The sequence below is a fragment of the Nycticebus coucang genome, chromosome 8, assembly GCF_027406575.1.
Source record: "Nycticebus coucang isolate mNycCou1 chromosome 8, mNycCou1.pri, whole genome shotgun sequence".
Classification (NCBI taxonomy): domain Eukaryota; kingdom Metazoa; phylum Chordata; class Mammalia; order Primates; family Lorisidae; genus Nycticebus; species Nycticebus coucang.
Window position 1 is genome coordinate 99,681,909 of NC_069787.1, and position 26,752 is coordinate 99,708,660.

Genomic DNA, 26,752 nt, shown 5'->3' on the forward strand with positions numbered 1-26,752 from the left:
ATGGAATTTACCTTTTAAATGGTTGAAGATGGTTAACAAGCAAATGAGCAAACATGTTAATTTACTTATTTAATGTTGGGGGCAATAAATACTTTGGAGAAAAATTAAACAAATAAAATGAACCTGGAGTATAAGGCCATAATACTTGTTCTTCTAATTTGGATATTGAGGAAAGACCTTAACACCCTATCAAACTGGAGAATTGATAAGGTGAAGGAGGTGGAGAATGAATCTGAAAAATCTAGGGCAGGCTGGAGAAGGAGGCATTTCAGGCAGAGAGAAGAGCAAGTCCAAAAGCACGAGGGTGGGAGGATGCTTGACTTCTTCTGGGAATGGTCAGGCAGGCAGTGCCCACAGAGCAGAGTGAGCCAGGGTGAGCCCCTATAAGTAAGGATAGGAGTTGATCCTATTTTAAGGATTTTGGTTCTTATCACAAGTGAGATGCAAAGCTATTAGAGGATTCCGAGTAGTGGAAACACATGATTTGACTCATATCCTGACTCCTGGGGTGAGAACTGACAACAGTGAGGCAGAGATGGAAGCAGGGAGACCAGGTAGAAGGCTGCTGCAACAAGCTGGGCAAGGAGGTGATACTGGCTTAGATCAGATTGATAGTGGCAGAGGCCATAAGAAGTAGTTGGATTCTGGATATCATTTGAGGCTAGAGCCAATAAGAGTTGCTTGTGGATGGGTTGTGGTTTGCAAAACAGAGGTTTTGTCACAGGCTTTGTCCTGAGCTGGCGGAAGGATAGAATTGCCATCCACTGAGGTGGAGATGCTGGGAAGAACAGGTTTGGGGAGGAGCATCAGGAGTCCATCTTTTTGGCTAGTTAAGTTTGAGATGTCTGTTAGACATCAGGTGGAGATGTTGGGTAGGCAGATGAATAGCCTAGAGGAGGGTTTAGGGACATAGTCCGGGCAGAATGTGCAAAATTAGGGATTGTCAGAAAGGAGGAACAATTCAAAGCTAAAGGCTAGATGAGAAATCCTAGGGTGTGGGAGTGTAGCCAGCAAAGGTAAGCCTAAAGTCTCTTAGGAATTGATAAAGTGTAATGTAAGATGAAAATTGTCATTCAATTAGGGAAAAGTTACTGGAGAGCATTTATTTTTATTACTGTTTAATATTTTCATGACATTTCTAGCTGATTCTTCACCCCCTCATCTCCTTACTAAACAGGTTCTTACTTACTTTGTCTCTAGGATAAAAACTGGCCCCAAAGGCCACTTGTTCTGGATCCCTCACAGATTGATGAGCACTGAAGTTATATAATTGGTCTCTTTTTGAAACGGCTTTTTACTCTTTCCAACTCTTTAGAAGTTAAGAGGCAGCCAAGGAGGCACAAAACAAATATATCTTCTGTGGCCTTTAGGGCCTTATCAATGTGAGGAACAGAGTTTCAGTTCAAAAAGTCTGCCTCTTGTGAAAAGTAAAGAGAAGAAACATTCTGTCTGGTCTGTTTTCATTTTGTGACCTTAAGAATTGATTTCATCTTACAACTTTAGAAACAAAATCCTATTTTGCTGAAATGTGGATGAGCAGAAGTAATTCCCCCAGTAGCCTAGAAGTGATCATATAATCTTCAGGTTGTTTGAAAAATTCACTCTGAGAGTAATGCCATGGCCCTTTAATACAGTTCCTGTGGGTCATGACTCACAGGTTGAGAACTGCTGGCATAACAAATCACCCTAAAATTTAGTGGAATACAACAGAAATTCTGTGGGTCATGAATTTGGAATGGGCATGGCAAGAATGGCTTTTCCTCCTCCATGATGTCTGTGGCATCAGGTAGAAGATAGAAAGGCTGGGAGCTAGAACCATCTGAAGGCTCTCAGTTGTCCATTTAATCAGCCTTTGAATATTGAAAACTCAGAAAGTTGGACTGTTGAGTTCCTGTAAGCATTAGGGTTTGCATGTATGGGTAGCATGCAGAAGTAAAGGCATCAGAGGGAATGGTGGCTCTGTGAGAGCATTGTAGGGTCCAGGCTGACTTGGAAAAGGCTGAGAAGGAAAAGTGAGGGAACCAAGAATAGAGAGGTCAATTTTCCTAGGTATGGGTAACCTCATGGAGGCACTGTGGAAAAGATTTGGATGGAAAGTTACACTGGGAGGTTGGATGAGGGAGGAAGTTCAGATGAGTTAAGTTAAAGAAAGAAAAGATGACCTAGGTGTGGAGTGGGTGAGGGGGAACTGGGAGATAGTGCAAAAATTTGTACAATTTAAACTTTGAAACAGAATAGTAATTTATGTAGTAGGCTAAATTACTTTCTTATGTGATAGAGACTTCTAATGCCCATTCTGTCCTGTTCACCTCTTGTCCTGGCTCATGGGAGGTTCCCCTTGTCCTTCCAGTCTTCTGTCTGGATGGGGCCATGTAACTAGTCTGGCCCACAGGCTGTGGGCAGAGGTTACATGTGAACCAGGGTATTTAATTACTGATGTATGACTCGCCACCTCTTTTTCCTCTGCTCTCAGAACCTGAGATGTTCCAGAGGATGGAGACTCTACTAGTCTGGGTGCTAGAGAGAGAACAACATCGAGCAGAGTCCCCACTCATAGTCCTGCTGATGTGAAATGGACATGTCCATGAGCAGGAAAGAACTGCTGGAGCGAGCTACTTAGATTTCAAGGTAGTGTATTCCCCCAGCGTAACCCAAGTGACCCTGAATGATACAACTCATACCAGCAAAACTGCACTGCTGTTTTCTATAACTTATTTCCTTGTGCTGCCAAGTCTGCATCTTGTTAGAGGCTAACAAGGAAACTTAAAATGTGGCAATTAATGGCATCAGTCTCATTTTTAAAGAGTATATATTCAAGTTCTCTGGATTGCTTCCCCTGCCAACATGCTATCTAGGTAGAGAAGATGGGTCCTTTGGCCTATGACAGTGGGAGAAGAGAGCTCTATGCTCTTCTGGTCCCTGGCTACCTGCTGACTTCAGCCTGCTGCTGACTCAGTCCCACCTAGGTCCTCCTAGGTTTTTCAGGCCCTTAGCTGCCAGGCGTTGGCTAAGCCCCATCCAGTATCCTTGCCCAGCATGTCCACCCCATGGCCCAGAATCTGCTATGGATTTACCTTTGTGAGGCAACACTAGTCTTCACTCTTGGCTGCAGTATTTTCCCTCCATTGGCCTACGGGCATGTCTGAATCACCTTTCCGTTGCCTCCTCTCTATCTTGCATTTCTGTCTATTCACTGTCCATTCCCACTGCCTGAGCTAAGGAGCAGAGAGAGGGGAGTGCTGGGCTTTTATGGGATCAAACAAACCCTTCCTTCTCAACCTCTCTTTCCCCTCCAGATGGGGTCTGATCTGGCCTTTCTCTCTGGTGGCGACTTACTCTATGTCCCTCCCTTCTTGTTCAGCTACAAACATCTTTGTTCTAGGTGGCCTCCTTCCCCAAGGCATGAAGCCCCAGGGCTTAGTCTTAATGGTGAACACAACTGACAAGTAGAATAATATTTTTTTTGAAATATTTACATTTTTCAAGATAATTACATTAGCATTTATAGAGTACTTTCTCCCTGGAAGTTCTGCCTACTCGCCTGACTTTGGCATTTGGTGACACACTTGGTGGAGAATCCAGCAGCCTGCAGTGTGTGGTGAGCTGCTGAAGAGTGTGGACACCTCTGGTGTGGACTCTTTTGGGTCAAGTTGGTAGGTCAACCAGGGACGTGCCTTTCATTTTGTAGATCATTATATATAAAATATTTGCCACAGGTGAAATAAACTCAGAGTATAACCTTAGTTTCCCAGGAGAACCCTATGGAAATGCAATCCTTTCTCAGGTCTGCTGGTTACTGCCTTTCTTTCCTGAATACCACAACCTGATTATTCCAGTGTCTTCACCCACAGAGTCATGGCTTATTTCAAGACTGGCAAGGGTCAAATGAATAAATGCAAGGAGTTAAATATTTAAAAATTTTCTTTTTATCATAACTTTGGTTTGTACACTCAGGCCTTGGGTGGATTTTGTCTTATTAAGAGAAATTCTTATTTTTGTATAGAGTATGTTATCTAATTTTGCACCTCTCATATGGGCTAAGCACATAAATGGGATGTCCACGGATCATTTTAAGAAAAAAAACAGGGAGTCTTGCTGGCCTTGAGAATGGTGTGACCTGGACACTCTTAGTTGCTTTTTATGAAAAACAATGATTATTCAGGAGCATTTTAATTCTTTTTTTGGTTTGCTGCTGAGTATTTTTAGCCATGCATAATTTTGTATTTATTGAACCCAAGATTCTGTCTTTGAACTCCCCCCCAAACAATCAAATCATGCTTTAGGAATATGCCATCTGTCTTCCTTCCTTCCACTCAGATGCTAAAAGTTTGTCCTAGATGACAGCTGCAACATTTCTCCCTGGTGGTAGGAACAATACAGAGGAAATTCTCTCTCCCTCTTTAGTTAACACTTTGATGATGGAAGCCATGTTCATGAGCAGATGCGGGGCGTTTTGACAAAAGATGCATTCCTAACAGTTGCCTTGAAAATGAATAACAATGTTTATGCCTTACTTCAAAAATTTCTCAGCTCCATCCTTACTCAAGCTATTTTTGTGATTTCTAGTTCCTGCAGACTTTGATCTGCTTCATACAGGTGCACTTAGATTGAGACTTGCTAGGGGCTCATGCCATGGCCATGTACCTGTAGTTTCCTGTCTTAGGGCTCTTCTGATTTCACAGCATAGAATTCTTCTGTGAACCTATAGATATGCAATTTCTAGTAATTCAGGGGGTAACATTTCAGGTGAGCCACTCTTGACCAAGGGGAAAAAGGAGCAGACAGACAAATGATTCCCTCTTTTGCCCCTAAGATGGGCACTACTGACATGCAGTTCAAAAGGCTCCTTTGAGCAGCCTATGAGCAGCCAACTCACTAACACATCTTTGTATTGGCTTTGTCTTCTTCTGATTTTGCTTTTCCTGTTCTGTACTCTTGGTCCCTGGAAACCATGTTTTAAAATAATCTACCTGCAAGGATGTTTTTGCGTAGAGTGAACCCAGCATAAGATAGAATTCTTGTTTTCAAAATAAGAGCTAGCATTTTGTCTTGTTTCTTATCCTTTCTCTAATGTGTACCAGTAAAGAGTCAAAAATAAAGAGAAGCATTTGTGAGTTTGATGTATGTGTGGGTGTAGGCACATGCATATAAGTGTATAACTGCATTACAAAGCCAGGTGTAGTCATTATTTGGTTATCCACATAAAGAGATCAAAAAATGGATTATCTAGAAATCATTTGTGTTTGATTTTAAGATGCATCCACTCCCACATTTAATGATAGTCAAAACTCATCTTTCCTTTCCTATTTCTAGCTCTTTCTTCCAACTTGATAACCTAGAATCTTCTGGTATAATTAGTGGGAAAGAGGATCCTGGGAATCTACAAAGAAAATAAACTGGTTTAACTGTACAAGTCAAGTTGAAATTATCTGCTGCTTGTGATAATTCACACTTGATTCTCATCTATTAATATCATAATTGAAGACTGATCGGCTATGATGATATAATATGATTTCCTTTTACTTAAAACTTGAAATCTGTACAATTAACGGTTCCTAGGATATACTGTCAAAATGGCTATTGGGAGAGTGGTCTATAAAGGGAAGGGAGTTAGAAGAAAATGTTCTTAGGTAAAGCTGAGCTTCCTCTGAGTTCTAGAGCCTTATAATTGTTGAGGGAAAATCCTTGTGACCATTTGCATAATCATTATCTTGAGAAGGAATTAACTTTTCTTTCCAGGAAGATAGAATCCTAACAGAATCTAAAAGTATGGGCATGTTACAAAAGAGCCTTGGAAGAGAGGGACCTCAAAAATTTTGCTATCTACCAAGGATGTAGAAATTGTTTCTACTCACTTGATGGTAATCACTTCAAGTGATTTTTATTCTATTATTTAATAGTAATCACTTCAAGTGATTTGTACTTTATTATTGCTCCTTTCTGAGTAACCAAGTATATTCTGGTTTCTTTACCTTTCTTCCAGCATGGACAGAAATTGGAAAAAACTTCGAGTCACCCTTTTCTTTGTGGTTGCAGTAAGTGAATCATTATCTGTTGTGGAATTCCTTCAACTTTCAACTTTGATCACTTCATTCCCTTTGATGAATCATAAGAACCATGACTGTATACATGTTCCCTTTTGAAATCTTTTAATAATATGCCAGTTGGAAAAGTTGATGTATTAATCAGAATGTTTTGGCTGCAAATGATGGAAAACCAAGTAACTGCAGTTGAAGCAAAAGTGCCTGGTGTCTCAGGAATCTCAAGGATAAGAGTGGGGCTGGGTAACCAATGTCCAGTAGTCCTTTCTCTTCACTTTTTGCCTCTCTGTGTTTTTATTTGTCTATCTCAATTCTTTCTTGCTCTCCAAGCTGGATTACTCTGCTCACATGGGAAGAAAACATGGTCATTGACAGAAACTATCTGAGTTGTTCATTTACAGTTTTAATCACATGGGAAGAAATAGACTCTCCTTGTTTTCAGCTATCAAGTCCCTGGTGAAGGACCATCTGTAAATGAACCAACTGTACCAACTGTAAATGAACAACTCAGATAGTTTCTGTCAATGACCATGTTTTCTAAGTGACCATCTTGGATGACAGGCTCACCCTGGAACCAATCTGCTGACCAGGATAGGTTATAGGAGGTGATTGTCCCACATATCTTCCTCCAAGATAATTAAATGAAGCCAGGGCACATTTTGTGCAAGACTTTTGGTCCGGGGGTTACCATGTTAGGGCAGAAGATGGGAAGGGGCAATTGCTGGAAATCAAGAGAGGGTTGCAAGTGGCTGTATGGAGAGAGAGGAAAAATTGTTTGTTACATTGATTTGAAAGAATTACACCCTTATAGTCAATAAAGTAAATTTCACATAGAAAACCAAATGACTTTGGTGCTAGGAATATAAAATATTTCATTTAGAAAAATAGAGACATTTAAAAAATATCTAGTTATTGATTATTATATGGATGTAGATGATATAACAATTCAGTAAAAAAATCTAGTATTATTAAAACATGAGTATTGCAGTGCTGATAGCAATGAAAATGAAATATCAAATCATTTTAACTTGGTTTCCTTTGCCCAGCTACTAAAATGCTCCTTAAATTAAATGTGTATTTAGTTTTATTTGTTGTTATTAATTATGCAAATACATGATTAAGCAGTCATACTCTGCAAATATTTTGCTTGGTTTGATGTTTTTAACTTTGCTGCTTACTGGCTGCATGGCCTTAGAACAATTACTGAACTGCCCTGTAGCTCAGATTACTTATCTATAAAACAGGGATAATAATTGTGATTTCTTTAAAGGATTGTTGTGAGTATAAAATTAGTTAATAGAAGCAAAGTGCTTAGAATAGTGCCTTGCATTAAGTCAGTATTCAATAAATGTTAGCTATTTTTTAGTAATATATTCTTTGAGTATTATGCCTTTCTTTAAGATTATAAATAAATGGTAAAAAATGGACTTTCTTGAATACCTTTTAAAATTTCATTGAAATACTCAGTTAAAATAGGCTTCTTGTAAAATTTCTTAAGTTCCACCTCACATAAAAATACAAAGTAAAGGTTAGTAGTCATGTTTGAAGATCTGAGCCATCTTTTGCCCTAAGTATTCATTAAATTTTTTCCCAAATGTTTTATCTCAAAGATGTTCCAGCATTCTCTTCTTCCAGGCACATGGTAGGATTTTATTTATCACCTCTTGGAAGATAAACGTGACCTGCTTGCCAATGACTTGTAATCTTTTTGAGTAGAAACTTTAAGAATCTGAGTGTGTTTTTCCCATATTCTTTTATTCTCTACCATGATAGCTGGGAACTTCAAGATGAGGGCTTCTCCAGGAGCCTGAATCTGTTTCACAACTCAACAATGGATGTGTAACATGATCAACAAAGACATTTTTGTTGCTTTAAATTTCAAATATTTTTCTATTTTTTGATCCCAGTGGAACTACAGGCCCTCAAGTAAGGCCTCTGCAAAGGAGGGTCTCTTCAGGCATTGATGTGTCTGGGCCAGTTCTTCTTTGGGTACATTTCACACAGGAATGAACATCTGCATAATTAGGTTACCAATTTCTAAGAACATCACATAACTAAGAGCAAACGTTTGAAAGCAGGATAAAAACACCCACAATTTTGTGTAATAATGCTGTTATTATTTAAAACTGGCATCAGTTCAAAGTTTATATTAAAGTAATAAATTTCTAACCCATCCTCACAAAAGCAGAGCTCATTTTTAAGACTGTTTAAGACTGCATTTGCTTGGTAAGGCCCAAATACTTATCATTCCACAACTTTCAGATACTAGTTTTGATAAACTATCTTTCATTATTCTGTCTAATTTTAACTATCCATTTTGTCCATCTCTTTCTCTGCCCCCGATTTATGAGAGTTGATTTTCTCTATACATAAATTCTTTCAAATTAAATCATTATATACATACACATATTTTTTCACTCATCTTAAAACTTAAACACAGTTTATTTGACCCCATAAAATAGCATTTCCTGTAATTTTTGGGCAAGGAATGAGTTGAGTATAGACTTGAACCCAGAATCAGATTCAAACTTGTGGAGATTTAGTTTTTATTGCAGACAGAGTTTTGCCATACCACTTCCTTCTCTTCCAATGATCAACAAAATCTTCTAAATATTTTTCCTCGGAAATGTCTCTTAAATACCTCACCCTTTCTGCACCCCTTGGGCTGTACCACAGTTCAGGTTCTCCTCATTTGTTGCTTATAAATTTCAAGCTTCCCTACTGGTCCTTATGCCTCTGTTCTCTCATCTACCATCAGAATTACCATTCTAGAAACCAAATTCTCCAGTCAGGGAATTAAATAAATGCTTTAGCATTTACAGTCCCTCTTCCATCTTATCTTTTCTCCCCTAACACATACAATTCTCTAATGACATATTTTCACCATTTGCTGCAAATGCCACAGCTCTTCATGTCCCTGAGGCTGTAGCCATTTTGATTTCCTTGGTCTAAAGGTTAGTTGATGAGAGCTGCAATAACAAATATTGCAGATGGGGAGGCTCAAACAACAGAGATTTGTTTTCTCATAGTTCTGGAGGTTGGAAGTGTAAGATGAAGGTGCTAGCACAGTTGGTTTCCTCTGAGGCCTCTCCCCTAGGCTTGCAGATGGCTGCTCTCTTCATAAGATTGTCCCTCTGTGCCCCTGCACCCTGGTGTCCCTCTGTGTGTCTTAATCTTCTCTTTGTATACAGACACCAGTCAGATGGGATTAGGGCCCACTCTGCTAGTCTCGTTTTATCTTAATCACCTCTTTATTGGCCCTATCTCCAAATACAGGCACACTTTGAGATACTGGGAGTTAGGGCTTCAGCAAATGAATTTGGCAGGGGAACACGATTCAGCCTATAACATATTTTATTATTCAACTGTTTATCTTTAAATATCCACTTTGCTGGGGAGGTTTCCTTTGCTCCCCTAGTCATTAATACCTCGGGCTGCCCAAAGCCCCTGATACTTGCCTCAGTCATCATGCTAACTACACAGTATAGTAATCATCGATGTCATAGGTTGGTAAACTTTTTCTTAAAGGAACAGATAGTATCCTAACAAACAGCATCCAGCAACACATCAAACAAATTATACATCATGACCAAGTCGGTTTTATCCCAGGGTCTCAAGGCTGGTTCAATATACGTAAATCTATAAGTATAATTCAGCACATAAACAAATTAAAAAACAAAGACCATATGATTCTCTCAATTGATGTAGAAAAGCTTTTGATAATATCCAGCATCCCTTCATGATCAGAACACTTAAGAAAATTAGTATAGAAGGGACATTTTTAAACTGATAGAGGCCATCTACAGCAAACCCACAGCCAGTATCGTATTGAATGGAGTTAAACTGAAATTATTTCCACTCAGATCAGGAACTAGACAAGGCTGCCCATTGTCTCCACTGCTCTTTAACATTGTAATGGAAGTTTTAGCCATCACAATTCGGGAAGAAAAGGCGATCAAGGGTATCCATATAGGGTTAGAAGAGATCAAACTTTTGCTCTTTGCAGATGATCTGATTGTATATCTGGAAAACACCAGGGATTCTACTACAAAACTCTTAGAAGTGATCAAGGAGTACAGCAGCATCTCAGGGTACAAAATCAACATTCATAAATCGGTAGCCTTTATATATACCAACAATAGTCAAGCCAAAAAAACAGTTAAGTACTCTATTCCATTCACAGTACTGCCAAAGAAGAAGAAATATTTGGGAACAGACAGTAAATACTTCAGGCCTTGTGAATCAAACAGTCACTGTCACGATACTCATCTGTGCCATGGTAGCAAAAGATGTGCAGAGAGCTGTACATATGCTCAGGTGCCAGTCCATGGGGGCATTATAAGCCCCCAGAAGGACAATTTTTCTTTGAATTTTACTCTGAGTTTAAGGATGGTAAGCTGTATGAGAACATTTTATTTCACTATATAAGTGTTCACTTCTCAGAAAAATCTAGCACAGTGTAGGGAGTAACAGCATGACAACATTTTGCCCCAGATGCCATTTGAACTGGGTATTAATAGCAACTCTACTGGCTATGAGATCTCGAGCAGGTCACTTAATCTCCTGGGACAATAAGTAGTTGGACAGAAAGCATTTTCAATGCAAGGCCAGTTGGCACTGAAGCAGGACAATTATGTGTGAGACCGTCCTGCACATTTTAGAAAATTCAAAATCTCTGGCCTCTGACCAGTAGCACCTTCTGGTCTTTATGACAACCAAAATATCCACAAGTATTTCCAAAGAATATAGTTTTGGACACCCTCCATAATCTAGAAAATCTCTTCACATTCCAGAATTCTATGACTCATGTAATTTTTTAAATAGTTACATGCATGGTAAATGCCTCTATATCTGAAATCTAAGCTAATCAGAAAGCTTAGACAACCAGCTTTCTTTTGTATGTTTTTGGGGAGTAGGCTGTATATTCTGACTTTATCCTTCTATTTTGAGAAGATGAATGTTAAGAGAATACTTCTGAAATGTTGCGTGAGAGGAGCATCACTGGGTTACCTCAGATTTAACCCAATCTTTGATCCTTCTGCAACTTCTAAAATGGTAGCCATTAGCTACAGTGGCTTTTTAAAATTAAAATTAAAATGAACTAAAATTAAAAATTCAGTGTCCCAGTCATGTTAGCCATATTTTGCTACACATTTGGCTGCACATGTGGCTAATTGTTGCCATGTTGGATAGTGCTAATATATGACACCTCCCTCAATATAAATGCTCTATTAATGCAGTTTCCACCTTCCTGGTCTAACCAGTTACAGCTGATTTAAGTCCTTTCATGCAACATTTTATTTTAACTCAGTTCATTTTTAATCCCGAGAATGTCATTATAGCCTAATTATTTAACAATCCAGACAATTAGTTCAAAACCTTTCAGGAAGGCTGAAAGTTTACTGTAATTTGTAAAGTATGCATTTGGCAATTAAGATATTTTAAATTTTTATGTGGATGATTAGAATCCAGATGAATGGACAGCCCAGATTTTTATATAGGAGAGGCCTACTAAAGCACTACTTCTCGGCTTCTAGGAGTCTTGTAATCACAGGCTTTTCCACAGTCATCCCTTCTTACCCAAGTCTGGAGCCCTTAGAGACAGAAAAATTTACTCTGAGTTGGCACAAATCCTCTGACTGTGTGAGTTCACTTGGTGAAGAAGGCCAGCTTCTGCCTAATATTAGGATTAAAAAGTTTATGTCTGGCAGGGCCCCTCTCACTTGTTTTGCTGCCCTGGTCGTTTACATGTCGGCATCCTGCCCGAGAAGGCAGCACTAGACCCTGAAATCTCAGAGGGGATGAGGCAAGTGTGAGATCACAGGTAGGCTGATGAGTCCCTCAGGACCACATGTGCTATGTTTTAATTAGTGGAGCTTTTCTTATCTCCTTAACTGTATAGTAATTGCCCACCAGGCAGCCTGCCTTGGGAGGTGAAATCTCACACAGTCCCTTAGAGACCCAACATGATTCATTGCTGCTTATCCAAAAGCTCAGATAGCTTCCTATTAACTCCACTTAACTCACAGTTACAGGTGAGAGACCTGCAGGCGGGAGCCAGTCTGGTTGTCAGGCCCTTTTTGCCAGCCTCTAATTGTGAGAACTCATTTGTCTTCCAAGAACCCTTTAAATGGGTAAATTGTGCAGTAATAACAGTTAGTACTTAGAATGTGTTTTCATTTTCCCAGACATTAGACTAAAAGTTTTGCATGTCTATTTCCCTTATTCCTCACAAGTGGGCAAGAAGAGTTCTATTACTAGCCTTGGGCTCAGGTGTTAAATAACCGACTTAAGCAACACAGCAAGAAAGGTGTGGGGCTGAGATTTGAAGCCAGGCATTCTGACACTGGTGTGCTGTGTGTGTGTGTGTCACATGCTTGACACGCTTTTCTACTTGAATTTCTCCACAGTTCAATGCAGAAGAAAAAGGCCCAAGATAAGGTCAAAGAAAGAGGCAGGGATCCCAACACCAGAGAAGTTAAATTTCAAAATTCTTCAACAAACTGACTCTTGTCCTCAAATAAAACCATGCCCGTAACATGACATGACAGCCCCATACATGTGGGGGGACAGGACAGACCCTGAAAGGGAGGAAAAACCTGCCTGGGTAACAGACTTCTACTAGCTAGACTGTTCTTTTGGTCAAGAGTAACAGAGTTACTTAGGAAACCTTAGAAATAGGGCAGGCATTCTACAGCCACATTTGGGGGTTTGATCTGATAAATGCATGCTTCCGTTCTCCAACCCTCAACCCCTATTAAGTAGGTCAGTGCCTGTCGGCATGTATTTGCTCTAGAATTACCAGTTATCCAAGTAGGAGAGGAGCAAGCAACCAAAGGAGCCATAACTGATTTAAGGAGCCATCTGCAGTACCACTGTAACAGTCACATGCATTTAGACATGGCTTAATCTCAGAGACAAGATTAAGTGGGTTTGGGCCTCCTGAAGGTTGAGAGGGATATCTGGGAAAGTTCAAGGTGTTTCAGCAATACAACCTTTGGGTTCCTCCTTTATCAGGAACAGCTGCCAATACATCTGCATCTCTCTAGGAGGCCCAGGGCTGCCTCCTGCCATCTGCCTTATTCTTTCTCCATTCCCAGTGCCAGTGATGAAAGAAGAGCTCTGATTGGCTCAGCAATATCCATCCTCTCTTGGCAGAACTCCCAGGCTAGACCCCAGACTTGCCACAGACAGCTGATTGGCTGCCCTTGTGTCAGGTGCCCAGCCCAGGCTCAATCACCTGGGACCAGAGGGGCAAGGCAAACTAAAGATGGGAGGGGAATAGGAAATAAACTCAGCTCTCCAAACCAACATTCTGCACAAGGGGCGGGAGATTTACAGGGTTTGGCATTAGTATATCATTTACAGAGAGAAAGTGTTGCAATCTGGCACCAACAAAAGGAAAATTCACTTCTTTCTAGTGGCTGTTTACACTTGGGGAGGTGAATACTTTTTTTTTTTTTTTGCAGTTTTTGGCGAGGGCCGGGTTTGAACCCACCACCACCTCCGATATATGGGGCGGGCGTCCTACTCCTTTGAGCCACAGATGCCACCCAAGCGTCTCACTTTCTTGCCCCTGGTAGAGTGCCAGGTTATCATAGCTCACAGCAACCTCAAACTCTTGGGCTTAAGCAATCCTCTTGCCTCAGCCTCCTAAGTAGCTGGACTACAGGCACCCACCACAATGCCCAGCTATTTTTTTTTTTTTAAGAGACGGGGGTGGGGGCGGGGGTCTCACTGTTGCTCAGGCTGGTCTCAAACTCCTGAGCTCACCCACTTCGGCCTCCTGGAGTGCTGGGATTACAGGCGTGAGTGACCACGCCCTAACCTTGGGAGGTGAATTCGTAATTTTCTCCAAGTTACATGATTTTTTTAAACAGAAAATCGAGCCAAAGTACCTTCCCACCCCTTGCAAATAAGATTTAGAGAAAATTCCTGTGCAATTCTACTTGTTAAAAGCATTTTCACTTGGAAACTTCTGAGACTCAAAGTCACCTTGAAACAGGATGCCCTGTGTGTGAAGGTCTCATTTGGGATTTTGGTTGAGGCTTCCTGGCCTTAAATTCTTACTTTTTATTATCTCCATTGCCACATAATCATTTTCCCATAAATTTGGAGCGTTACTAGTGTTTTCTGCTGGTATATACCCTACCTAGTGGTTCTCAGCTATAGCTACAGAGTAGAATCACCAGGGAACTTTTAAAAATACTGCAGCCAGCGGTGCACCTCGAAAAATTCTGATTTAATTGTTCTGGGAAGGCCTGAGCATTTTTAAAAATCTCCCCAGGTGATGTTAATGTAAAGCTAGCATTCATAACCACATTTTTCAAAGTGTCATCCCCAACCAGCAGCATCAGCAGCATCTGGAAACTTGTTAGAAATGCAAATGTTTGAGCCTTACCCCAGACAGGCTGATTTTAAAACTGTGAGGGCAGGGCCAGCAGTCTGTGTTTTAACAAGCCCACAGAGTGATTCTGATGCATGCTGAAGTTTCCGGACCACTGGTCTACTTTGAGTTGTTTATTGTAACCCTTCCTAGAACTGTATCTAGACTTTTGAACTAACCCTTTAGAACTGGCCTCTTGAGTCACATTTGTCACGCAGCTTAACTGACTTCCTAAGAGTTGCATTGAGCTGTCTTATTGCTTAGCAGAAGGTTAATTGTTTTGATAATTTTGGCAATCTTCAGTTCATTTGTTTATGATTATTAATTACCAAAATCAAACTGCTAGTATAGTCCCCCTCAGTGGGCTCCCTTTATTATTTCTTTTTTAACATGATTGGTTTACTAATTGTTTCAGACAGTCGTTTTTCTTTCCACACCTGTTCCATGACATGATAAATTGGTGGGGTATTAAGTGGCTGCTGGTTTTATCTTCCGGTGCCTTTATAAGATTTTCAAGTTTCAGGGGAGTAAAGACCCAATAATTGCTCATCAAGATTTATAATGCTAAATATTTTTTACAAACACATGGAATATGATGTTCTTGCCATAAAAGCAAACACATACTGTGGTATACCTTAATAGAAGCCTGTACAAGGTAGCTGATAGGACTTAAAATCCAGGCAGCAATGCAGTCATTATTATTGCATGGTTACTGTCTGGTTATGAGCCTGTCCTCCCTGCTGAGCCTCCGGGGTGATGGTGCCTATCTTATTCTTTTCTGGCTGGCAGAGGGGCTGGTATTTAGTGAACACTGAACACATACGTAGTGAATGAATGAATGGCATTCATTCATTCTTTCATTCACTAGCTGGTTGCATCTGGGACATCATGTTTATTTTGTTTGGGAGCCACACTATCACAGACTCATTAAGTGATATAATCCAAAGGTAAAAATCAGAACATTAGCATCCTTTGGGTGATGTAAAGGTATCTAGGAGAGGAAAGGGGAACGTTCCATGGGTTTGAAATGGCTCCTTTGTGGGAATGGAGTGGATTCTCCCCCTCGCTGTGGGAGAGTGGGAAGGTTCAGGGCTGTCTGAGTGAGTGTAGGGGGGAAGGCCTGCTGTGGGGTGTCAGAGGACAAGCACAATTATTACAATGATTGAGAAGGGATTAAATTTATTGGTGGGCAGGCAAAGCCCTACTATCCCTGGGGGCTGGGATACCTAGGGGGGGATATGTAGGGGAGAATTCTGGGAGTAGACACTCATTTGGAGCACATTCTCCCAAAGAGGAACCTGTTTGTTTAAAGGTCTTCCCACTGTTCCATAGAGAGGGGGAGAATCCACTCCATTCCCACAAGGGGAGCCGTTTCAAACCCAGGGGGCATTCCCCTTTCCTCTCCTGAATCTTTAACCAAATATACTTTGGTTAAAGTTATATATTTAAGACAGTGATGAAGAGGCATTGGAACAGGTGAATTACAAAGAAAGTTCTCAAAGAGGGTGTAGTGTCAGCCCTCAGGTCAGTCCTTTGGCTGGGGTGGAATGTGGAGAGAAAATAAGTGTCTGAGGAGCTGGGCAGAGGTTTAGAAAGGAAGTTGTCTGAAGAGGGAAGGTCACCTCGGCAGACATGTCATTCCCTCAGCATGGGTCAAGCCAAACTGGCCCAACCTTACCCTGGGCTGGGAGAGGGGGATGGAGCATGTGTGGAGTGGTAATTCTCAGTCCTCAATGAATGCAGGAGAGTTCATGAGGTAACGTAAATTAATAAGGAACATTAAGCTTATGAAGGTCTTAACTAAAAACAGAACTTTCTCCCTCTGTGACCCAAACACGGACACCATTTGGCAGGGTGGTACATGAAAGGCGAGGGGCCTTGAGCTGCGGGAAGCATAAAAAGAACCATTTCTGCCCACTTTTAGCCCAGGAAAACAATGACCCTTTTCTCTGATGATGTGTATTTGAGGGTCTCCTGATTACTCTTGTCAGTTTTTCTGTCACCGTCCTCCTCCTCCCCCATACTCTACTTCTACCGGCCCCCAAACCATCTGTGTCTATTCCATTCCCCTCACCATCCAAGTTTTGTTCTTAATGACTGTCTTCCATTTCTGTCCACTTACGCCAGGATAAAGTAGCTATCAACAGCCTATCAATACTTAAAAATTGTTTTATTTTCCATCCATAGTAGGGCTCTCAGCACACACACGTTCCTAGCAGCCAGAAAATGAAGAGTTTCTGGATATACACAGGACAATTAACTTCTAGAAGCCTCCTTCCAGTTCCTTCTGTGAGCCAAGCTAGCTGCTGCCTCGGGGCCTTTGCTATTTCCCTATCTGGAATATCCTTCCTCTTTTTTACTGCGTTAATGTCTACCCATCCTTCAGTTTTAAGTTCAATGTAGTAATTGCAATATTAGAGCAAAATGACAGTACTGATGTTTCAGTATTTGTTTCAAGTTTTACCACCACTATTTTATTTTTCAAAAAGTGTCAGCGTAGCATAACGGTTAAAAGCATGGACTCTGAAGCCGGAGAGCCTCACTTTGAATCTCAGCTCTGCCCTTTTCTACTGTTTGACCTTGGGCAAGTTTCTCAACTTCTCTGAGAGTCAATACGAGTACCCACCTGTAAGCATTAAGTGAGTAATATTTATTTTGACAATTCATTTGATTAAAGATAGAAATTTAATATTTAATATATCCCAAATGCAAACATATTTAAACCTATTACTAAAATGAAATGAAAATATTAATTTATAAAAAGGCTACTAAACATCCATCATTCTTCTATAAATTATTTGAAGCTATAATTAATAGAAACATAGTATTATAAAAATAAAGTGATACTGGATAAAAAATGACTAAGACTTGATTAATAAAAAAAGGAAATAATTTTTTGATCTTCTAAAAAAAAACAAACCACGGTCCTAAGAACCAGAAATGATGCTGGTGTCATTACTGAAATTCTAGAGTATTTTTTTCCCCAAATATTCAGCTATTGGTAAGTCCAGTTCATGAGTAGGAAAAAAGGATTGAAAACTAATACGTCTTTCTTTCAAACTCTTCTATCTTCAAATAATTCCATGTCTTGTTAGTTAACTTTAAGAAAACATTTTGAAAATTCCATCCCCCCCATAAGAACTGCAGAGTTTCCACCCCCAACAGAATTTTTAAAATAATATTGAGCTAGAGTTTTGCTCAAAGAAAGCATTTCTGGTTTGTTCTTGTCATCCTTGTGTATAGCTGAAGACGCTGCTGCAGCATTATCTGTAAATTTGGAACCAGCCGCCTTCTTACCCCACTCTTCTGTCCACAGTCGTTTCTCTCTCTCCCTTTTTGAAATTTCAGATTATTGTGAGAGTACAAATAACCAGGTCACAAGTTTTGACTTTGTTAGGTAGAGTCCCTCTTGTAGTTGTGTCCTGTACTCAAAAGGCGTGCCAGTCACCCCTACCTTGTGCCCTTTAAGTGGGAACACACCAGTCCCCGGACTCTGCTCCACCTTCCCTTATTCCCCCTTTCACCAATTTGAATAGAATTAAGTTTTCCTCCTATGTAGGCATATGTTAGATTTGTCTACTGGCCTCATATTAGTATTGAATAGATTGGATTTTTGCTTCTCCATTCTTGTGATGCTTTACTAAGAAGAATGTGTTTCAACTCCATCCAGGTTAATATGAAAGATGTAAAGTCACCATCTTTTCTTTTTTTTTTTTTTTTTGTAGAGACAGAGTCTCACTGTACCACCCTCGGGTAGAGTGCCGTGGCCTCACACAGCTCACAGCAACCTCCAACTCCTGGGCTTAAGCGATTCTCTTGCCTCAGCCTCCCGAGCAGCTGGGACTACAGGCGCCCGCCACAACGCCCGGCTATTTTTTTTGTGCAGTTTGGCCGGGGCTGGGTTTGAACCCGCCACCCTCGGCATATGGGGCCGGCGCCCTACTCACTGAGCCACAGGCGCCACCCAAGTCACCATCTTTTCTTACAGCTGAATAGTATTCCATGGTATACATATACCACAAGAGATTGTAAATTGAGCTGTGATGAACAGTCTAGTGCAAATGTCCTTATGATAAAAGGATTTTTTTTTTCTTCTGGGTAGATACCAAGTAATGGGATTGCAGGGTGAAATGGGAGGTCCAATTTGAGTTCTTTGATTATTCTCCATACTTCTTTTCAAAGATGCTGTATTAGTTTGTCAACGCACCAATAGTATAAAAGTGTCCCTTTCTATCCCTACGAACACCACCTTTGGCAACTCTGGGACTTTGTGATGTGGGCTACTCTCACTGGGGTTAAATATCTCAGGGAGGTTTGATTTGCATTTCTCTGATGATTAGGGCTGATGAGTATTTTTTCATATGTTTGTTAGCCATTTGTCTGTCTTCCTCAGAGAAAGTTCTGTTCATGTCTCTTGCCTGGTGATGGGGTTGTTTTCTCCTTTTTGTTGATTAATTTGAGTTCTCTATAGATACTAGTTGTCAAGCCTTTGTCACTTTCGTAATATGTAATTCTGAAAGTTGTTGTGTTCTCAGCTATGCAAAAGCTTTTCAGTTTAATTAAATCCTATTTGTTGATTTTTGTTGTGACTGCCACTAAAGTCTTCTTCATAAAATCTTTCCCCTGGCCGACATCCTCAAGAGTTTTTTCCACACTTTCTTCTAGGATTTTTATCATTTTATATCTTGGATTTAAATCTGTTTATCAATCTTGAATCAATTTTTGGTTAAATGGTGAAAGATGTGGGTCCAGTTTTAGTCTTTTACAGGTGGTTATCCAGTTCTCCCAGCACCATTTTTGAATAGGGGTTCTTTTCCCCAATATGTGCTTTTGTTTGTTTATCAAAGGTCAGATGGCTATAAGAGACTACTTTCATCTCTTGGTTTCATATGTCTATGTTTTTATTTTTGTGCTAATACTGTGCTCTTTTGATCACTGTAAACTTGTACCAAAACCTAAACACTGGTAGAATCATGCCTCTAGCTTTGTTTTTATTACTAAAAATTGCCTTGGCTATATGGACTTTTTTCTGGTTCCATATGAAAGGAAGCACTATTTTTTCTGGTTCTTCAAAGTATGATGTTGGTATTTTAATGGTGATTGCATTGAATCTGTAGATTGCTTTGGGTTGTATAGACATTTTAACCATGTTAATTATTTCTAGCCAAGAGCATAGTATGTTCTTCCATTTGTTAATGTCTTCTGCTGTTTCTTTTGTTAGAGTTTCATAATTCTCTTTGTAGAGGTCCTTCCCCTCTTTTGTTAGGTAAATTCCTAGGTATTTCACTTTCTTTGAAGCTACTGTGAAGGGAATTGTATCTTTGATTAGCTTTTGGACTTGGCTGTTATTGGTGTGTACAAAGGCTGCTGATTTGTGGACATTGATTTTATAACCTGAAATGTTACTGTATTACTTTATCACTTCCAGGAGTCTTGTGGTTGAGTCTCTGGGGTTTTCTAACATTTCTCTTTTTTTGAGCATACTAAGGCCTTTGGGTGAAATTCAGCTCACTATCTTTTTCTATAAATAAAGTTTTATTGGAACACAATTTACTTATTCATTTATGTATTTTCTATGGCTGCTTTTGCAATACAATGACAGAATTGAGTAGTTGACTAATCAAGAGACTTTGTGGCCCACAGTCCTCAAATACTTACACTTTGGTTCTTTCTTTTTTTGAGGAAAAAAAAAGAGTCTCACTATATCACCCTCAGCAGAGTGCAATGGCGTCATAGCTCACAGCAACCTCAAACTCTTGGGCTTAAGTGATTCTCTTGCCTCAGCCTCCCAAGTAGCTGGGAGGCACTCACCACAATGCCTGGCTATTTTTTTGTTATAGTTGTTATTGTTGTTCTGGCAGGCCCAGGCTGGGTTTGAACCTGCCAGCTCTGGTATATGCGGCTGGCACCCTAGCCGCTGAGCCACAGGTTCCGAGCCTACACTTTGATTCTTTACAGAAAAGCTTGCCAATTATTAGCTCTATTAGGTATAGAGATACCTTTTTTTCACAACCCTAATGTAATTTTTAATGGCCGATCATGTGGTTATTTTGTTAATGTTAATGTCTCATACTATTCTTTAAGCTTCATGAGAGCTAGACCATATCTATTATTGTTATTATTATATTCCAAAGACCTAAAAGAGTGTGTGTACATAGGTATTCAATAAATGGTCATTAATCAAATAATTAGGTCATCTGCAATTATAGTTTTGGAAGAAATAGTATCTCTGTGGTAAATCTCCATCAGTTTAAACTTGTGAGATACTATAGTGAAGGCTAAGGCTACAGCATTGTGGCTAGAATCAGGAATGTGCAGAATAAATGATAGCTTTTATTAACTGAATTCCCCCAAGTATCCTTTTTAAAACCCTATAGAACCTTTTCCACTAGTGAACAAACTTGAAAATGCACAAAAGTACCAGGAAGGGCATTCATTACACAGCACACGTTTAGTAACAGCCTACTTCATGCCTCGGGAAGACACTTTCCTTCTATCATGGCTTTGGAGTCATACCAGTTTTGCCTAATTTTTATAAGCCCTTGCCAATCACGTGTCTTCCAGAATAGATCAATAGAGAAGTCAGCAGCTTTACCAAAGAATGCGCCAACTCTTCCTTTGTTTGCTTGTTAACTGGAGCTATGCACTGGAATCTCCTGGAGAACTATCAAAAACCCTGAAGTCTGGGCTTCATTCCCAGAGATTCCAGTTTAATTGATCTGGGCCAGTACTTTTAAAGCTTCCCAGGTGGTTCAAACATGCAGCCTGGCATGAGCTTGTCAATTCTATCATTAGGAAGTACTCAATGAATAGTGTTCTCAGAGGCTAGAGATACAAACGATGGCTAGACCAGCTATGCCAACAGGACTCTGACCCAGAACCTCTGCAACCCTCAGCATGGCCTAGAAGCGCTAGGACTCAGACAATAACTACCAACTTTAGTATCTTTACCCCCCACTTCCAACTCAGGACCAATTCAGAGAAAGCCCACGAAGCTCCTCAAGCAAATTGCATAAGGTGTCTATCTTCTATTTAGCCTGCTTCTAGCAATCCTGTGCTAACAAATTCCAATTAGGGCACACCTGAAGCCTTCCCATTTTTCATTATGAAGCTTTTCTATTCCCCCACCTGCCTTTGAGACTCTGCCAAACACAAGTGATGTTGGTTGACTCCCCTGTTATACCACATAGACTTCATTTTTACTTTGGTAGTTTTAGTTGATTTCCACAGTGCTACTATTCCTGTTACTATAACTAGTGCTGTAACTATTGCCTATATCATGGGTCCTCAAACTATGGCCAGAGGGCCACATGAGGTGGTGTGATTATATTTGTTCCTAGATTTGTATCTAGATTTAAATACAGAATCATAGCAGAAGCTAATATATATATATATTTTAAACTATAATCCGGCCCTCCAACAGTTTGAGGGACAGTGAACTGGCCCCCTGTTTAAAAAGTTTGAGGACCTCTGGATAAATAACACACTCTTTGGCATTTCTTACAACAAGGAGACTCCTGTAACAGGGACCCACTGGGATTAGCCTGTATAAAAACTGGAATGAATCTAAAAATTTAAGGGCGTCTCAGACAGCCTGGGATCAGAGTAAAGTTGAGTTTCAGGAACCCAGAAATGGAAGATTGCATGGAACCAGAAAATTTTCTCTCTCTCTCTCTCATTCCCGGTTTTCCCTGTGCATGTCTTTTAGTCTTCTTAGTTGAGACTATTTGTCTTTATTTTCCAGCCCACATGGTAGAATAACCACTGCCAGCAATACCCAGGTTGGCATCTCCTCCCATGAAAACAGAAGAGCTAGAACAACCAGGATCTCCTACTTCCAATTTCAAAGCCTTAAGGAAGCCTCTCCCTGGGTCGCCCTGGGGAGGCCCCCCTTCCTGCCACCCCACTGCAACGGTGTGGATTTTGGAAGGAAGTCAGTTTCCACAGTTAACAGGGAGAGCAGCTGAGGACCTCACCTTAGCAATAAAACTTTTTTTTTTAATTTCAGAATATTATGGGGGTACAGACAAACACTTGAAAACGTCTCTAATCATGAGGGAAATGCACATCAGAACCACCCCGAGATAGGATCTAAGCCCAGCAAGAATGGCACCCCTCATAAAGTCCCAAAGCCACAGATGCTAGTATGGATGTTGAGAGAAAGAACATTCATGCACTGTTGGTGGGACTGCAAACTGGTTTAAGCTCTAGGGAAAGTAGTATGGAGACTCCTCAAGGAACTAAAAGTAGACCTACCATTTGATCCTGTAATCCCACCATGAGGTATTTACCCATAGCAATAAAACTTTAATAATACAAAACCCATTTGCCTTCTACACTTGTACTGAACCTTTCACTCAGCTCTATTTCTGCTCCCTGGTGATTTGGGCCACCTCTGAAAAAGCTTACCTTGTATGGCTTATACCTGCAGTTCCATTGTCAGCCGTCCTGGGGTCATTTTAACATTTTAAGGAAAATTGTCGTTGAGACCATGTGCCCCTTAAGTGAGCCTCTGCGCTTTATGAGCTTAACCTGTAGATATGGACCAGCCATGTCCATGGCACCCATATCCCAGTGTCCTTGAGAAGTACACTTCCCCCATTACTTGACAAGGGGCATTCAGGTCCAGACAACTGCCATGGTCACTGTTATCCTTTTGGGGGGAGCTTTATGTTCTTGGATTGCCTTGCCCAGCAGACCCAGAGCTGGGACAGCTCTTTTCCTCCCTGCACTTACCTCCACTCCTCAATGTGGTGCCTCTCACTCCATCAGTCCACAGAGACACAGAGACAGCAGGGAGTGCTAGGGATAGATTAAGAGAGAATTTCTTAAAGTGGAATGAGCTAAGAGCCATCCACTCCTAATCAACTCAGAGACTAAATTCCAGGCGATGCCAGGAGGCAATTAAGCATAAGGGTATGCCATTTGCTTTGTAGGTGAATATAAATCTCAGAGACTAGGGTTTTGAGACACTGAGCTCAAGCCAAAACTAGGGCACGCTGTGCTGCTCCCATCAAATCACATACTGTAAGTACAGAGGAGCCCAAAAGATTAAGTCTGGAATTGATGCTTTCAAAGGAAGTTTGGAGAAAGATACCGCTTCAAATGTTCCAGATGCTATAACCACAGAGCTCTGCAGTGAGTCTTGACATTGAAGATTTACTGCAGACCTGACACATCTACCATTATGAAAATCACATAGTTTTGCTTTTTTTCCAACTATGAAGTTCAATTAATGTTTTATTAAATGTGAAGTCAAACAGGCACCTACTCTTAAACTTCTAGCTTTAAACAAATAGCAATATTATCAGTAAGTCTGCCCTGATGTCTGCTTATCTGTAAGCCGAGAGAGCAGCAACAGAGATTTCTGAGAATTTTGCATTGGTTATGTAATTGAACAGTTCACTGTTTGCCCTTTTCAAGGTCTCGAGGACTATCTGATATGACATTTCCCAAGCCAGATATTTGAGAACAGCTTCTGAAAGACCATCTCTCTCATTTTCCCCCCCTTCCTGGAATATTTTACATGAGTTTGCAATGCACCTGACCCTTTGCTGGGAAGGATTCATTAAGCTCTTAGAGCCAGAGGACATTGTGACCTAGCTGGGAGAGACTGTGTTTTCTTTCCCCTCTTTATTTATCATATAGGATTGTAAGAAGACACTTAGATATTTTTGAACCTTGACTTCATCATCAGTCAAATGCAAATAATGAGAAAAACTATGTCCTGCCCACTTTATAGGTAATCAAAAGATAAACCAATGTGAAAAATCTTAATTTATTGAGCAACTACTGTCTACTAGGGCCAGGGAAGGCAATGATGAAACAAAGATAGATATGGTTTATTCCCATAGGGGTTTACCTGAGTCTTCTGGGAAATGAGATATTAAGTTTTAAAAGTCAAATAGCAAAAGCAACCTTTAACTATGAAAATGCCAGAAGGCAGAGGCACATGGTGCTCTGAGAGGCTGTATGAAGGAAATCTGATCTAGATTGGAGGGCAGAGAAGGCTTCCCTGCTGTAGTGGTGATTAAACTATAACTTGAAAGGAAACAGAAGTTGACTAAGGAAAGAGAGAGAGAAGAGCCTTCCAGGCAGTGGGAATGAAATGCACAAAAGCCCCATAATGAAGAAACACAATTCACAGAAGGGACTGAAATCTATGCAAAGGGAATGCTGCCCTCTTGTCTTGCTACCGTTATAATTAGTGTACCCATTGCACACAGAAAGGAAAGTAAAAGCAATTTTGCATCTTGCAAGATGACCACAAATATCAGAAATACCCAGTGTAATCTTTGCTCCCCAAATGAATGGTCTTGAGCCCCTTCATGAAAGTTAAAAACAATGTTATTGCTGATTTTTATAACTTTGGAATCTGCAGATACATAGTGCAGATGTGATAATCAAGTGAGGAACTTCTGTTTTGGGGATTGATGAAAATTATAATCAGACTGATGGTAACTGTAGTGCTTCCCTCTAATTACCTGCTCTATCCTCTTTTCAAGGTGTCCATTCTTATGCAGGTGGGACTCTCTTGCAAACATTGCAAGGAACATTTCTTACTGCTTAAATCTCTCCATGAGTGCTAGTGTGGTTGGAATCACCTGAAGTGAGGATAGAGGGGTTTAGTAGGGGCCACTGCACAACAAAAGAGTCCCGTGGCCCATGGTCAGAAATCGTATCTCTTAAGAATGTACACAAAGCCATTGGAGGTGGCAAGGCCAGGATCTCTTACGTTTTGAGACCCTCACTTTGCCTGCAGAGTGAAAATGCATTAGAGAGGGCCACAGTAAACACAGGTTAGCCGATTACGAAGCCACTACAATAATCAAATTGAAAGAAGATGGGGGGTTATTCTGGGGTGGTGATGCAGTAGTGAAATGGAGAGAACAGAATGGAATTGAAAAATAATGGATTCTGGCTGGAGAAGCAGTGGAATGGGGAAGCCCTGCCCCACGCTGGGAAGCGCTGTAAGAGGGGAAGACTTGGAGTCTTATAAAGTCCTCCAGGTATGGCAAGTGTGGTTCTCATTATCCAGAGATTGAGGAATTCCTAAGGGTGGAGGCCCAGACCTCGTGGTGCCTTCCCAGTATCTCCAAACCTCAGTATGTAATCCCACAAACACTGTCAAAATGTAGAGACTGAATCTCTTTGTCAAAGCCACTATTGTGCCTCCTTGAAGAACCTGTGTAAATGCGTTTATCCCAGGGACAGATGAGATATTAAGTAGCAATCCTTCTCTATTGATAACTATTCATGTTTACATAGCACTTTAAAATTCACAAAGCGCTTTATCACACCTCTACTCAAAGTGTGGTCCCCAGAGGCAGCCTTTGTTGCAAATATAGATAGATGTTCAGGCCTCACCCAGATCTAACGAGTCAGAAGCTTGCTGTGTGTGTGTTGTGGGGTACGTCTGAAATCTGTGTTTTAACAAACTTTCCAGATGATCCTGATGCACACCCAAGTTTGAGAAGCATGCTTTTTATTGTATCTTTAATGTTGAACTAAACAATTGTAGTAGGTGGACATTTTTATCATCCCTAGTTCACTAAGGAAGAACCGAGGCTCTGAGAAGTTAAGTGATTTGCTGAAATGCCCACTTGGCGGTGGCAGAGCACACACCTAGACCAAGAATCCACGTCTCCTGGATCTACATGTAGCGCACATCACAGCCTTTTCAGTTGAAACAAGTGCTAGGACCGAGGAAGGCAGACGTGTATGTTTTAATGAGGCATGAAGGTACAAAGGTAGGCTTGGAAGAGATGGAAGGAAATGCTAATTTATACCAATAATAAGCTGCCAGGTAAAAGTCTTGTGCCTTAGATGACCTTATGGAGGGAGCAGAGGTGCACTGGTGCTGGATGGTAGCAGCTCAGGAGAGAAGATGAAGCACTTCTCTTCCAAACTCACTGTTCAGTGATGTCATGCTGGGTGGGGGGCAGGGTATGTACATCACAGAAAATGGCAAATGCTACAAATCAGGTCTTCCCATACCACGTCCGAGAGCTGGTTATTACTTATTTACCAGAACACCATGAGGTGGAAATCTGAGGATCTTCTGTTAGAAAAGGAGGGGAGAGGGCGGTGCCTGTGGCTCAAAGAAGTAGGGCACCAGCCCCATATGCCTGAGGTGGTGGGTTCAAACCCAGCCCTGGCCAAAAAAAAAAAGGGGGAGAGAGGCAGGTGAGGCAGGTTCCCTGTGACCAAGGCAATGTTTCCTATTATAATTATGAACCAGATGTTTTTCCTATGGATTAAGATAACTGGCAACAAATCAGTCTTACATCATCTACTTCTAGCTGAGCTAAGTCAAGATGACACT